The following is a 14,764-nucleotide window of genomic DNA, read 5'->3' on the forward strand; positions in this document are numbered from 1 at the left end:
CCCACAAAGCCAGTACGTGCAGTAGGATCAAAAACCCATTGCCATTGTTCTTGAGTTCTCAGTAGTCCTCATTGTCCACTATGTTCAGCGAGTCCGGTTTTATCCCAGGCTTTTTCAGACCCAGGCCAACTGGCCTTGGTGAGTTCCCGATAGAACATCCCCATTATCTCAGTGTGTGGGTGTACCCCTCGCGGTCCTAAGTTCCTTGCTCGTGTTCTCTTTCCTTCTGCTCCAAATTTGGACCTTGAGATTTCGGTCTGGTGCTCCAATGTGGGTCTGGTGGTTGGTCCTTGGACTTCCCACAGGGCAGGGAACCCTGATTGCTCTTTGGGGTGACAAGGGAGGGGGACTGTATTCGGGGAGGGAGAGGGAAATGGGAGGCAGAAGAGACAGAAATCATAAATAAATAAATAAATAAATAAATAAATAAATAAATAAATAAATAAATAGATTTCTCCACACTTTATTATTGTGAGGAAAGGGAAGCATGTAAAGTATGTTGTCCCTGCAGTGAGAAGGCACACTGCTTCCGATTAGGTGACAGAAGCTGTTTCGCAAAGAAATCCTAGTAGCTGCGTGAGTGGAGTGGAGTGGGGTGGAGTGGAGTGGCTGTGGTAACGAGTTTAGCGGGAATGGCACTAGATTTTGATGTTACAGTAAGATTAAGTCTATATTCATCCAGAGACCCAGCTATACAGCGGTTTGCTCTAATAAACAATTTACTAGGCATATAGCATGATCCCCTACTCCTACTCTTTTCATTTTCTGATAGTGTCACTAACATCTTAATCTCCCCGTAGATGTATTGTGTCTTCCCTGTCATTGCTCCATGAAGAAGAACTAGTCTGGGTGTTGCTCCTCTTTTACAGCAGTGCAGTTCTATGGCCCGTCAAGTCTGCCTTTCGGATTGGTCTTTGGCCTTATTTGCTCTAGGATTAGCTAAACAAGGGCCCCTTAAAGCAGATAAACTCTCTGAGACCCCACCTTTGTCTTACTGGAGCCGTTAAGCCTTTCCTTTTGGCCTTTCATTTTGTCCCTTCAGCCATTAAAACTCCTAGTCACAAGGGAAGCTTTACTCTCTCTTCCATGACGGTGCCTGTAGTGTCATAGAGATGCCACAGCTTCCCAGTCCTTCCCCTGTGCCACACTTCATCCGTGCTGCTGGCAGTGACTACACCATACTAACGAGTGGCCCACCAAGGTCCAGCTCTTGGTCACTCTTCTCAAGCCTTGGCAACAAAATCGAATTCTGTTTAGACTGACTGGACAGCCTTAGGCCGTTCTTCTACCCATAACTTTTGCTGCTCTAAGGATCCTAATGGTAAAACAAGGTAACACTCAATGGGGAACGATAAAGGGCAGGTGTTTGCTAGAGCATGGTTAGGCATGGAGACCAGAAGAGAGCTGTTTTGAAGCTAGCTGTTTCTGGTGCTCTGCCCACTAGTCTGAAAGGCAAGGGACCAAGGAGTCACTGGAATTAAGTAGCAAGGACTTGAGTGCTGACCTTAGTGGACCTGTGACATCAACATACAGACTCTTCACCTTCCTGTGTCTTTCTGGTGCCTCACCGTGACTCGGTGTCACCGGAAGTGAGGAAAGGGGAGCCTACAGCAGCAATAGAAATTAGCGTTCTGTAGGAGCAGCATGGAGGAAGAAGCTAAGAAAATGGCCATGGATGCCAAACCGTTTAACTAGCATTTAAGAATTTAACTAGTGACTTTTCATCAAAGTCTGCTTTTAAGGATATTGTTCTGGATAGGAAGACTTTGCTGCCCTTCTCTCTGGTGCCAACCGTCATTGTTCTGCTGTATTTAATAATCATATCAGATATTAGTACCCCGTATCTGCTTCCTGTGTTGTATACTTGAAACTTTCTGTGTTGACTATTGTGAGTAGTTGGTAGCGATAGGCCAGCACTAGGGAGCATTATATATTCCTGCCACAAATATTCTAGGTTAAGAAAGCAAGCACCTAAAAAGATGTCTGGAATGCTTGGAGTAGTACTACTATGAATACACGGATATATAAATGTCTTCTATGATTACTGTATAAGCTGGGTACTTGTCAATGTAGGACTCGGGTCGTCTAAAGGACACAGATTGGCTGTGGATTAGTTGCATCAGCCCAGCAGTGAGAACTTGCAGGTAGTACCTAGCATTCATGAGCTGTCACACTGCACAGCATAGTACGAGGTCCTTTCCATGGATTACGTAATTAGTGCAAACTCTGCTTTCTCATAGCAGCAAAAGGAGGTATTCACATCAGCAAGTCTAGTAACAGAAAATGTTTTTAATGAGAAAGTTTTTGCATTAAAACATAAGTGTTTCACATGTGTTTAACGATGTGTCATTAAGTGTAAAGACAGACCTTTTTTTTTCAGGTAGGAGCTTAGGTTTAATTTTTAATTTTTCTAACCTAAATACACCCTTAAAGCATCATCTATAATTATATACATTTTTTAGTTTTTCAAAAAGTTTAGAGACCTCTGGAAAGCAATCAGTTTTTGATGTGTTTTCAGTAATCTTTATGATTGTTTTTGCCTACCATTCGTAAGCATTATTTTTATCACGTCATCTTTATTGAATCTTTCCAAAGTGGTAAAATAGAAACATCTTTTTTGTAATTATTGAAAATTGAATGTATGTGTGATTTATATGATCGTATTTACAGATATGGCTGACATGGACAGGCTGGCCTACAGTCATATGTAACTCTTTTTGTGTGTGTTTAGGCACAAGAGCATGGTAGTGCGGTGGTACTCATGACATGCTAGGCATGTCGATGTGAGATAAGAGCCTCAGGGCTTAATCCTCACCTTTTACCTTGTTTGAGACAGGGTCTCTCTTCTATTCTTAAGAGCTACACGTGCTTGGCCAGGCAATTGGCTCGCCAGAATGTCTGCATCTTGCTTGAGGAGCTTTGGTATTTTTAAAGTGCACTGCAAAGCCAGTCTTTTTGGATCCTAGGGTCCTGATGTTGTACAGCAAGTGCATTATCCATTGAGCTCTGTCTCCCCAGTGAGATTTAGGTTGCTCCTCAGTGTGTCTACAGAGAAGACAGAGAGGTAGTGATGGGAGCTTGACTAAGAAAACTTCTTGCTGTTATTCCTGTCATGCAGGGGAGTAGGCTGAGGCAGAGAGAGGGCTCAAACCAAGGCAGTCAAATTCCAAACTATGTCCTCTTTGCTGCCATGTGGTCCACGGAACTGCCCATTAAAATGCCCTTAAAGTTACCATTTATGGGAAAGGAGGGAGGGAGGGAGAAGCCGGGGAGCATGCACATGCCCTGTTAGACAGTAAGTCAGGCACTTGGGCCTAGGAATGAGCTTGCTGCAAGTTAGCTGTGTCGCTTTGTCAAGGTGTTGCGTTCGTCTTTCCAGTCTTCCTGGGCTGCTGTCAGCATATGCTAAGTGTGCTGTGTCAACTTCCCAGACTGTGACCAAGCGTAGAAGAGCATTCTCTGTGGTTCCAGACTTTGTTGTCGTTGTAGCTTTCCAGTTTATTTGAAATTTTAAAATGAATATATAGGAAACATTAAATAAAGGTTTTCTCAGTGACCATATTTTTCTGCTATTCCCTGCTACCCACATCTAAGAAAGAAAACTTTCCCGTAGAAATCCAAGCAACAGAATGAGGAGTGAAGCGAAGGACTGGAGACGAGGGTCGCTGGTCAAACACACTCTGCTCTTCTGCAGGACCCGGATTCAGTTCTGGAATCCCAGTCCATGGGGTTCCGACTCTGGCTTCTGAGGGTACTCACTGCATGAATACAGTGTGTGGACTTACGCAGGTGGAACACCCATACACACAGTTTCATTTTAACAAAAGAAAAAGAGCATGAAGGGGAAAGGGGGAAGGGACTAATGAAGAGCTGACATGTGTTGTCCACAGTGTCACTTAAATGTTTTGGAAAGCCATTTTGTAGTGTATATCTGCATCATAACCCTGACTACAGCAATTGGAGGGACCTTCCAGAGTTAAAGTTTCATGACTTAACAGTGAATAGGCCTGTGTTCTGAAGAAATACTGAGCTTATTTCTAAACACTCTAAAAATGTTGTTTTTTTGTTTAAACAATGCTTTATGGCCTTCCAATATTTGACATTTTTTTAGCTCAAGAAATGTGTTATTTATGTCTAATTGTCAGTTTAAAGTAATTTTGTCCTATAAAAGGGAACCAGACCAGATGTGTCACATAAATGCCCATCTGTTAAAACATCTTTTTCCCTATTATACATTTTTAAATTTTTCTAAGAACTGTCTTGATTACCCATGTCCTTGTAATTTCAAGGGCTACGTGTTATCCACACACACAAAAAAATAGTTTAGAATCATCAGATGCTTATGTATGTTTCAATATTGATTTTTTTAAAAAGCAAATAATGCCATAATTGTTGAAAACTCACTAATTTGCCTTGTAAAAACCATCTAATTTATACAAGTTGTGTAATTACACCTTTATTATTAGAATTCCCCGTGGAGTTAAGTCTATTGACTTATTCTTCTTTTGAATATATTTGCACATTTTCTTATGTTGGGATGGTAAAGGAATCCATGGGGATTTTAGAGGTATAGGTGTTGTTCCCTCGGAGAGTTTCGTAGAACAGATGGCCTTTTTCACTTACTTAAAATGTTTAAAAATTCATAAGTATTATCTTTCTTTAATTGAAAAGGGGCAACCTTTGTCTATATTCTAAGGATACAATGTCAATTGCTGGAGTTATAAATCTCACATGAAACAATGTGTTGACTATATCAACCATAGTTCGCACTCTTTTTCTCGTGTGTGTATGTGTGTGTGTGTGTGTCTGTGTGTGTACATATAAGTACTAAGTGGCACCGGGGATCACTGATTAGGCTAAACTGCCTAGCCAGCTTCTTCCGGGGAACCACTTGTCTCCGCCACCATACCAGTCTTCAGCACTGCGGTTACAGATACGCACTGCCATTCCTGGCTTTTTACATGGGTGTTGGGGATCTGAGGTGAGGTCCTAGTGCTTCTGCAGTGGGCACTTCGCCAACTGTACCACTGTTCCAGCCCCAGGAGTTCTTTCTGTAGAGATCCAAAGGTCAATGCAGTGATAGTCACATTAGAATAAATGATGCTAGCTCATAAACTGAATCAAGCAGAACTCTTGCTAGTGGTGACAAAATGCTTAAAATGCGGCAGAAATTGTCTTGCTGGTTTCCCATGAGAACAAACTGTGTTAAATTGCTCTTAGCCCAGCACCTGGCCCATTTTCTAGGTTATCTCCCAAGTGTGAACTTTCCCCACCCTCACACCCTCCTTTCCTTTCTGGAGGTGGCTGATAGAACTGGATTACACGATAAACACACGAGCAGTATCAGTTGCACACATACTTTGCATAACCGAGGAGTGCTGACTCCACCCATGCAGCCCTGGTAATGACACCTCAGTGCCTGTACACTCTCCACTGAAGAGACGGGATGCGATTAGGCTGTTGTTGTCTTGCTGAAGGCTGTGACCACCAGATAAAAGTCACTTTGAGTCATACCAGCTTGTATGACAATCTGCCAGTGTCTACTGAGTAATATCCATTACCTATCTGCTTCACCTCATACGTTCTCTATATAAAACAAATCATAACTTTATCAGCATATGCAGCCTTGTCTTATACAGGTAATGCTTGTTCTTCCTTAAACTTCCTATCCATTTTTAGAAAAACATTTTTGAAGAGAGGTTTCTTCTGTGGTATATTTTTACCTCATGAAACTATTTTCATTTCATTTTAGCGTAAGCACATCTATTGCATCAACTTGGACCTTTTTCCTCCCTGCCGTTTTCTGGTCTCAGGAGCTCTAAAGAAACCAGCAGGACTAATGGACCACTTTCTCATTGTTCTAAGCATTCTGCAGACATTGATCTCATTCCAGGGTTTGCTAGCAATTTTGAGCTTCTGTGGATGTTGGCATGGACATGCTTAACCTTAATTTGGTGTCAGTTCACATTTCCTTGTAACACTGAGTCTTCAGGTATGATCTGAACAGAAGTAGACAGGTTCCACATCAGCCTCAACTCCTTATGAAACACCGTAGCAGGAGACTCTTTGGGATTATTGATTGATTGATTGATTGATTGATTGATTATTTTTGTAACCTAACTCCATTCTTGCTCCATTATTCTCCCCACTTGAACCATAGCTGTCAAAGAACACTCTTCATCTGTAGCCAGTCATATCTTGCAAATCTCAAAAGAAGACTTCTATGGCAGAAATCAAGCAAATAAAAATACAGCATAGTTTTCACTATCACCATTCAAATGTTTAGAATGTGACCAGCATTTTATTTATGGTATAAACCATCAGTCAATGGTATCCCTATAAATTACAGTATGATGATAATAATACATTCATAGTGTTGAGGTGTACTAAACCTGGCATCTCAAATGAAGAAATTTTGTTATAGTCATTTTTCAGCCCATCAGTGGAATAAATGGATGGACTTGTTTGGACAAATATTCTTACTAGAAAGTTTAAGATGAGTGGCTATCAGGAGCAGGTGGGTGTATTTTCCAGGCTCATTCTCTCCCTTACCTCCCACTGCCCACCCCGACACACACACCTTTTATGCTTGGGATTCAACCCAGAGCCTGAACCTTATTCAACAGGTGCTCTGCTACTGAGCTATGTCTCATCCCTGTTTTCTAGAATGTTATAGCTACTTGTTCTTTGAAAGGATTTGCCATAGTCAGTGTTTCATGAGTTCTTACTTTTATGGCAAGCCTCATCTTTAGGGCTTTATTTTACAAAAAGGAAAATTAAATTGAAAGAATATCATATACATTATATTTAAATGTAGTATTACCCTTTCCTTTAAGACAATATGCTTCTACCTCGCTTCTCCTTCTGTTTCATTTGGCCAACAGTGCATTATTTAGCTGAGACTTCATAAACTGTAGCCTAATGAAACTAAAGTGTTATAATAAAGCTATAATAATGAAATCAAATTTGTTCATTGAATATGAATTTGTTGGCCATCTAGGTGCTAGGAACTTTTCCAGACAAATTTAGGATGAAATAAGTAAGAACAAGAGTTATCCCATGTAACTTATATAATATTGAGATAACAGTAAACATAATAAATAAGACAAAAACAATAATCAGTAAACATAATAAATAAGAACAAATTTTAACTGCATATGAGAAACTTAAGACACATATCATGTTGTTGATTCTCAGTGAATGGTAACTCTTATTCTATAGCCTAAGACTCATTGCCCTCTAATATAGTACGTGATTTGCATCAACATTATTAGATGTTGTCTGTCCCATATGTATTTTTAGAAGTTTCTTAGAGAAATGTTGCATGCTAGATTCAACTGTTGCCTCATCTAAATTAACCTAGGATTCATACATCATCTGTATTGAGACTAGATTTTGAATGTGTACACACACACACACACACACACACACACACACACACACTTTTAATGACTTAAATGAAGCATCTTCCTGCTTCCAGATAAATTCTCCTTAGACATCTGTGTTTTCCAAGTCTGTCGCTTTCTTGTTATGCCAGTTAGTATAGCACTGCAAAGTGAGATGCAAAAGAACAGTTCAAGAAGAGAAATTCCACAGGATCCTGCTCAGTTGATATAGAGCTGAAATGTTCTAGAGCCCACAGGAAAAGCAGGGCATGGTAGCATGGACCTGTACTCTCAACACAGAGAAGCAGAAGCAGGAAGATCCCTGGGACTCACTGGCCTGTCACACTATCCTGATCCGTGAATCCTGGCTCTCAGGGGGAGACCCTGCTTCAAAACACAGTGGATGGCTTCTAAGAAGCAACACCTGAGGTTGAGCCCTAGTTTCTAAGCATACACTGTGCCCACATGAAAAAAAATAGGAAATACATTAAAGAGGGAGTTTATGTTATTGGGTTATCCATTAGTCTGAGTCTAGAAAGTTCCTAATTGGCTTACTTCTTTGTTTCTTCAATGAATGTTTAATAAATGAATAATAATAAGAAGGATCAGATCTATCTCCTTGTTTCTTAGATTTTAATATCACCCCTCCTTGTTGTGTTATTCCTTTCTATACCGTTGCAGTTTCTCTAGCTCCTTTTCTCTCCTTCAATCAGAGTCAATCTATACTATAACTACAAAGAAAATGCGGGCATTCCTCTGAACTCCTTATGGTTAGCAATAGTAGGATAATTTGACAATTCTGTGTATGTGTTTTAAGCAGCTGTAACATTTGAGATATCTAAAGTTATCTGGTTATTATTTAGGTAATTATTTCATTGCAAAATAAAAGTTCAGGAAACAGGACATTTTATGTCGTAAAGAAAAGTGCAGGTAGCGTGCTTCTCAGAGCACTTGGCGCCTGCATTTCAGTTCATTTCGCTTCCTAATCGAGACATTCAGCTCAAGGAATGGGGGAAAGTTGTCACTTAAACAAAGCAATTATATAAATTAAATATAAAAAATCGAACTTTTCTAAAAATGATCTTTCATGAGTTTATTTTTATTAAATCATTCTTCTTTATAGTGGACCAAAAAAAAAAAAAAACAGATAAGTTCTTAATTTTCCAGAATTCTGTGATTTGTTTGGTTTCAAAGGCCGGACTAAGAGTTGTTGTATTTCCTAGTTTGTATTATTGCTCTGTTTTTCTTTTCTTGGTCTCTGTGGTTCTGTTTGGTGGTGCTGAAAATTGAACCCAGGGTCTCAGGCATGCTGGACAACTGCTCCACCTATGAGTCATATTGCCGGTTCAAACACCACCTGTATTTTTGGTACAATTTCCTCTGGGGAAATTGTCTTTTGTAAGGTTTTTAACTGAGTTCCAAAGTCGATGTTATTTGCATTATTATAAATGAAAATGTTGGGAAGATAAGAAGTAGTTAGCTTTGTCATCTATCATATTCATAGTTCCATAATACATATTGGTGGAGTCGTGAGGGAAGCCTAGTCTCTACATTTCACCAGAACCTACATATGAAATATAAAGTTCATCAATGACAGCACCCTGAGCTGTCCATTATAAGATAACTCCCCAGAACATCTGCAAAGGCACATCTATTTATTAGGGAAATTAGTAGTTGCCAAAATAGAAAAGTATGTTTACAGTAGTTGGGAGAATATTGGGTTAAAAAATTTTATTCCTCTACTTTCTTGCCTTGTTATAAAAACTCTAAACATATATTTTTTAGAAATCCTTTCACACACACACACACACACACACACACACACACACACACACACTGTATTGTGAATCGACCTAATTTAAAAATTCCCACTGAAACATTTCACATTCGTTTCTCCAACTCCCAACCACACTAGTAAACTTCCTGGAGACTGAAAAATTATTAGTGATAAATTTTGCCTGACATCTAATTGTACTGACATGATTTAATATAACAAGGATCCTCTGGGGAAAAGCTTGCTTTTCAGGTCTAGACCTGCTTCCTTTCTTATTCTCTTCCCGCTTAATCATTTTACTCAAAAACATCTGAACTCATCAATACTTGTAAGACTTAGTTTTTTTAAGGAGAAAGATATGAGCATTCTGGGTCAGGCAATATTTTACAGATTGTATCAGAAAAAATAAATCACAGATGGAAAAAAAACATCAAGTTTTTGACCGCATGAAAGCAAAAATCCTCAATCTCAAAAAAAATATTTGTTAGACATTTACTAGAAAATGGGTCAAAGACGGTCCAGTAATTATATACACAGAGGTTAAGTTGATGAGAAAGTTATAGCTTTGAGACTTAATTGATAAATAGGTAAGAAACTGAATAATTTAAAAGAATAGCATATAAAAATGGCTAAAATTCTTTATCTATTGTTCACTTTCATGAGTACAAGAAAAAAAGAAAAACAATGTATACTGTTCAGCATAGAAGTTTCTGGACTTTCTTGGTTTACTTAGTGTCATTGTTTTTGTAACTTTTTCAGGCTAATATAAATAATCAACAGATTCTAATGAGTATTTGCATCCTAACTACCTAAGAGCCATTTACAATTTTATTATACTATGTAAACTCAGAAAAGAAACAACGTTTTCATGCTGTTATTGTATAGAACCAGGGCATAAATGTGACTGTATTCCTTCATGGGTACAACTTTAGACCTAGTAATCACCTGGACTGAAACCACCACATTCCTATTCCATATTGATTTGTACAGAGGACTTCCTTTACACTAAAACAATGGGTGAAGCCAAACTCCACAAATACTTTCTCGTTGAATAAATGGAGTGTGATAAAGGCCACTGAAAACTGAGCAAGTAGATTACATCGTCTCTGGCAGGGGTAGATATTATTGTCTACCTCTGTAACAGAATGTCTCATATGGACTTCCTAAGTCACAGCTTTACACTCCATTGTCCCTTACTATAATTTTGGGAAATAGATTTAGCTCCTTAGTGGAAATTTTGCTATTTTAATAACAGCATTCCATCGTCAGTGGCAGTGTAGGAAAATGCCTCTTTCATAGACTGCTAGAGTGAGTGTAAATTTGTAAAAGCATCTTTCCGTCTATTTTGTAGCATTAAAAGCTCAAAACCTCAAAACTGTGGGCCAGGGAGATGGATCAGTGCATGAAGTGTTAGCTGCACAAGCAGAGGAGAATGAGTTCGGATCTTTCACACCATAGAGGCATGAACAGCCTGGAATCTATTCATTGAGAGTGACTACAGAGATGGGCAGATCCCAGGGGCTCGCTGACAGCTACAAATGATGAAAACAGGCAGGCAGCCTCAGGTTCACTGAGAGACTCGGTCTCAAATAAACAAACAAATGAATAAATAAGGTGGATTTATTCAATAGAAGCAGACACCAGGCATCAACCTTAGTCCTCCACATGTACATGAATGGACCAATACACCTGCACACTTGCAAATACTGCACACACACAAGCAACACATGTATGCACAAGAACCTTAAAATTGTTTAAGAGTAGAATCTATACAATATAGAAAAACACTAATTCAATCAAAGTGTAACTTAAAGATAAAGACAAAAAAATTAAATGTCTTTTGTACCATGTTAGTAATAATCTTTCTTTGGGTTAATTTATAAATCTTCAAGCAATCATCTAATAATTATATTAAATATAATTTAATATTATATTTAAATTTAATAAAATTTAATAATCATATTAAAATCTCTTAATACTGCAACTCCTAAACATATTCATAAGTGGATATATTCAGTTTTGTTAAGGGAACATGAATATAAAATATAATCAATGTGTTTTTGATGATTGTGTCCATCTTAAAGTGACTTAAAATGTACTTTCTGCATACTAGATGTGTTTTATGTGTGTGTTTCTACCTGTGTAGACATAGTTACACATCTGCATAAAGAAAAAGAAATTTATCAGTGAATTACTATATTGTAATTTGTTTTATACATTCATTAGAAAAACTATTGAACTGGCCTATTTCAGGAAAATATAAATGAACAAAACTTGGTTGGCTTTGAATTTACCATCAACATTCCTACTTCACAAGATTTTGTGGGTGTTTGGCTTGCTCTTAAATTATGTAGGACTAAGGGGATTCCAATACACCGGAACAGGTAATTATTTCTAGTCCCTACCAAGACACACAGAGAAACGCTGTTAAAGGGCAAGCCATTTCAAACGTTTGCTTTATTTCACTTTGCTGAATCTTCAATTTCCTATCAATTCCTCGGGTCAAGAGTTTGCATTTACAGCTCTAACTGGTCAAGTCAGGTTGTATGTTTTGATAGGATTTTTGACTAAGTGTAAGGTATGTTCAAAGAAAGATTGACAATAACTTTCAAAGTAGTTATAAATGCTGGCCATATTGTTTTGCTGTACGAATCCTAAGTGTCACAGCTTATCTTCTTAGAATTACATTCATGAGAAATTTGGTACCAATTACCTGAATTGCATTGGGACTAAAATTTGCAAAATTAGCTTGACTTCTTGGTATCTATTTGCATGTCTTCTCAGTATTTGTCAGTTAAAAATACAACTTTTGCTTCCAACCGTGGTGAATGTTGGGGCCAGATTTGCCCTCCTACCGCAATCATCTAGAATACCGCAAGGTCTATTAACCGAATTTTCCATATAACAATAGGCTGTGTAGGACGTCGATGCCTGAGTGACGAACAACAAAGATGTCAAGTACTGTAAATTGTTCCAGCTGACTTTCTGCAGGCAATTTTCCTACAACATCTCAGCCAGACAATCCAGCTAGTACCAGGCGGTTGAGCTGAACACAGAGGCAAGGATCTGAGCTTAGGAAACTGTCCAGAAAGACACATTGGTTTGTGGTTGATCCATATTTAGGCTAAATGGTGATCAGTTTTCCTAACACTGGGAAAACAACAAGCAGAAAGCAGAAGACCAAATACTTTTAGAGTTTACAGAAGGTTAGGAATGCTTAATTCTCACCAATCAAAGTAGAGAGACCTTCTAGTAATATCCTGAATGAGTCTAACCTGGCCTTTTCTGTGTGCTCTGGGCCTTCCTTAGACGACAACAGTGAACCTCAAAAGGACCAAATTGACTCTAAGCAGTGTAGATGAATATGGAAACATGTCTACAACATTATAAAGGCAACAAAATCTAAAATCCACTAGCGCATAATCACAATATCCAGCTTCCCATTATAATTTGATAGACATGGGAGAGCAAAAAAAGTCCATAATTAGAATAATGATTACATAAATTCAGATCTCGAAATAACTGAAATTCTGGATTTAGCAGGGAAAGTTAATGAAATCGATACAATAAATCTCTATTGTGTGCTCAGGGATGGAGAGGAAGTATGGAGATGCTGAGAACAGAAGAGCCGAGAAGGAAATGTGTGCCATTAGTGCCTGTATTAAATACAAAGAAAATGCTCAGCTCCTTCTCCACACCATTAGTGCCTGTATTAAATACAAAGAAAATGCTTAGCTCCTTCTCCACTTCCTTCTTAGACATTATGAAAAGAACAAGTTAAAACCAAATGTATATTAAGAAAGGAAATAAAGAACAAGACAAATACGTAAACCAGAAAGAAGAGAGAAAAACTGATGGATACAAAAGCTGGTTTGGTGAAAGGGACAATTTTCAAAAGAGCTGAGATGAATCAACATTAAAGAGGGAATGCACATCTGACCAAACTCAGGAATGAAAATAAGATTCTGTGTAAGCACAATACAGAACTAGCATAAAGAATTTGATATTGGTACAATCAAGCTGCTGACATAATTTCTGCATTTCAAGGAATTTGTCAAGCCTCACTCATGAAGAAACAGATACTTAGGCTAACCTTTATTTACTCGGGGAACTGAAACAGGAATATAAAACTCTTCCAAACCAAAAACCCCACTTGATGTCACTGGTAAGTTCTTAATTATTTAAAGAAACACAGTGGAGGGAAAGCATCAGAGAAATAAACCCTTCCAGAGAGAAAAGAGGGTCGAATTTGTAGTTGAATTTTGTGAGTTCAGCTTCACCTGTTATCAAATCACAGGTGTGACAAAGGCCGGAGGTTATGCAGCAGCAATTCTGGTGATCATAAATGCAGAATCCTTTTATTAAAAATTCAACAAGTTGAGTCTAGAAGTAGAAAAGACAACATATCACAGTGGGTGGGATTTATTACAAAGGTTTTTAAGTTGGTTTAACATTACTACTAATTCATAAATAGAATTTTTCCAGTTAACTCATCAATACAGACCATATAATTATTTTCATAATTTCAAAAAGGAAGTTTGTCATAATGCAATGTTAAAGCAAAATAAAAGTTTCCAGCAACAGCATAGAAAGAAATTTCTTGACATGAAGGTCGGGCATGCATAACCTTCTACTGGTATCATGCTTAAAGCAAAACAAACCAACAAAAAAAAAATACACCTGATCATGAGACACAAGAAAACTGTCTCTCCAAGCTCCATCAACATCATCCGAGGTCTCTTCAGTGTAGTAATGGGAGGGGAAGAGAGAAGACATACAGAGAGTTACAGGGTAGAAGCAGACCAGTAAAATGGCCGGAAATGTTGGTGATAGCTGTCACCATCTGTCGTAGCAGTGCCAAGGAATGTACTAAAAGGTGAGAAGTATTAATGGATTTTGTTCAAAATTTAAGGCCAATATACCAAGTTCGTTTTTCCTAAAAGTTAATTATTTTAAAAGATAAAATCTATTTAACATGACCAAAAAGCTGTTCTGATATGTGTGCACATTGTTGAATCACTAAGTTTAAGCTATTTTGCATTGCTCAGAAGTCTATGTTGTTGGTTTTTTTCTGGTTAGAACACTTAAGATCTACACTCATAGCAAATTTCAAAAATATATTAAACTACAGACATCACATTCTACAGTAGATGTTCTGGCCTTACTCCTTCTAATTTACAGCAGTTTTGTACAATTTAACAAATGTTTTTCTAACACCCAACCCACACACAGCACCCAGCTATGCTATGGTGTAAATGATAAATTAGCTCTCTGCTTAACAATACTAAGAAAAAGTCAGGTGTGTTCATATATGTGATAGGAACGGACAATTGGCAACTTGAATTTAGAATGGATTGCCATTTATTATAGCATCCAAAATTTATGAAATACTTGAAGATAAATTTAAGTAAGCATGCATAAGAAAGGACACTTAATTCTGAAACATGTGACTGCAGAGATGGCTCAGAGAATTTGATGCTCTGTACAAGATGTGAATTTGGGTCCCAGAACCCACATCAGGTGGCTTACAACCATCTGTACTCCAATTGCATAAGATCCAATACCCACCCCCATCTCCCTCTCTGATCCCCCCCTCTCTCTCTCT

The 14,764-nt window shown here is 38.1% G+C and overlaps 1 protein-coding gene across 1 annotated transcript in view; it reads left to right on the plus strand.

Moving 5' to 3' along the window:
- The window catches only part of Ikzf2 (IKAROS family zinc finger 2), a 142,671-nt gene that overhangs the window by 107,993 nt on the left and 19,914 nt on the right, over positions 1-14,764 (plus strand). The window lies entirely within an intron of this gene.

The sequence above is a fragment of the Microtus ochrogaster genome, linkage group LG4, assembly GCF_000317375.1.
Source record: "Microtus ochrogaster isolate Prairie Vole_2 linkage group LG4, MicOch1.0, whole genome shotgun sequence".
NCBI classification, from domain to species: Eukaryota; Metazoa; Chordata; class Mammalia; order Rodentia; family Cricetidae; genus Microtus; species Microtus ochrogaster.